This window comes from Aplysia californica, unplaced genomic scaffold (assembly GCF_000002075.1).
Source record: "Aplysia californica isolate F4 #8 unplaced genomic scaffold, AplCal3.0 scaffold00365, whole genome shotgun sequence".
Taxonomy (NCBI): Eukaryota; Metazoa; Mollusca; class Gastropoda; order Aplysiida; family Aplysiidae; genus Aplysia; species Aplysia californica.
Genome location: NW_004797635.1, coordinates 749,196 through 751,146, shown reverse-complemented (window position 1 = coordinate 751,146; position 1,951 = coordinate 749,196).

The following is a 1,951-nucleotide window of genomic DNA, read 5'->3' as shown; positions in this document are numbered from 1 at the left end:
TGTGTTTGTTTTGTGTGCTTAAGTATGAGTGTGCATGCGCTTTTATGTGTCACCGAAAATGGATAGGGTTTTGCTTTCGTTTAATATTATCCCTTTTATATCTTGGCACTTATGAGAGTGCGTACGTGTATTTGTGTTTTAATCGGAGAAAGAAACAAAAAAGATCGAAGAGATAAATGAGGGGAGGAGAGGGGGGGAGGAAGAGAGAGGAGAGGGAAAAGGGAATGAAGGCAGGCAGGCAACAGACAAACAATACCAAAATAAATATAACCTGTTCAAGACGACCACCAAGTGTTGTGGGGAACAGTGATTATCTTAAACAGGCGGCCCTCTTGGATAGTGTCATCTTTATAGTATTAGAAGAAATAAAAACGCAAGGACGGGGAGGGGGAGGGGAGGGGGAGGAAGTGGGAAATGGTAGTTTATTTATATAACTGATTGTCTTGGACAGATAGCTGTTAGGTGGCCGTTAGAGCAGGAACAATAACTGTATACACGGTCTCTGTATCCATGAGTCAGCTGTTACCCCTTTGGCTGTGAGTGAAATGATATCTAATAATATACAAACACACCTCACCAGCTCGTACAATCGTAGTGATAGATCTCACATTACGGTGAGAAATTGTCTCCACGGATCAATATTCCTAATCACCAGTTGACCCAGAAAAGTCTGATCATGACACGACGACGACATAACACCTCTAGAGAAACTTGACATTTATCGGTACTGGCGAAGAGTACACGTTTACCTATCTATCTATCTATCTATCTATCTATCTATCTATCTATCTATCTATGTGTTTGCCTGCTTGTCTGCCAGTTTGTGTGCCTGTGTGTCTTTCAATGCCATACTATGTATAATATTATGTGTGTATATGTTTTTTTCGAAAGAGAGAAACAGGGAGAGAGAGAGAGAGACAGAGAGAGAGAGAGAGCGCGCTCAAAAGTTTGAGAGAGAGGGGAGGAGGAGGAAGAGGAGGAGGAGGAGGAGGAGGAGGACTAGGAGGAGAGAAAGAGGACTAACTAATGGGAGTTTCCGTGTATTTATATGAACATATCTTCTAATGCAGTGTTTCAGTAGGATCAGTGTGTATTTCTATCCATCCATAACATTTAACCAAACCACACGTTTGAACTGGCATAAGTCATGTCTTCGGTAACAAGAAAAAGGTCAGGGCCACGTGTCAACTATAAATAAACAGTTGACCTTGGAGGAGAAATTCCCGCCAAAGACAAGACACCCTCTCCACCCCGTGTCTAAACGTGTGCGTCATTCCTTTCACAGTCCTTGAGCTTTTTTTCATTCTCTACCGGGATTGCTAAGTGAGGATGTCATTTAATTCCCTTCCTCATAAATTCCTCCTTTCTTGTTTTGTCCCTTTCCTCACATCTGAGCGTTTGGGATTTGTAAAGAAATCCTGTCTATTGAACTCGAGGGTAAAACGTAGGAAAAGGGACCTTAAGTTCCATTTAAATAGGAACACGTTTAGAATAAACGCTTAAGTTTTTCACTTCTTTGGGGATTTCCGTTGTGGAAGATGCTTAAAGGAGAGAGATGCTTAAAGGATCTCGGGGCAGGAGAGTTGAGCTGTCTCTATACGACCAGGGATCGCCACTTTGTCCAAAAGTTTCCGACACCCGCAGAGAGTCTTTTGTGGGTAATTTTCTCCTCGTAAATCACTACCTGATCTTGACCGCTCCCGTCTGCTTGGGGTAACCACCACTGCGTGTTCAATCTGGTGGTCAGTTTGAGTGACAGGCCCTTAGATGGCCGGCTTGACCACACAGCGTGACAGGCCAATTGGATTCCCGCGGCGCTGATGCAAGAGTGGCAGGGACAGTTATAATTGTCCTTCTAACAAGATTTCTTTTACACTCACCGGTTTTCGCTTCACGCCTTTGGGACACGCATTCTGGACATTCGACAAAGCTTGAAGACGCGCTGTTTTTT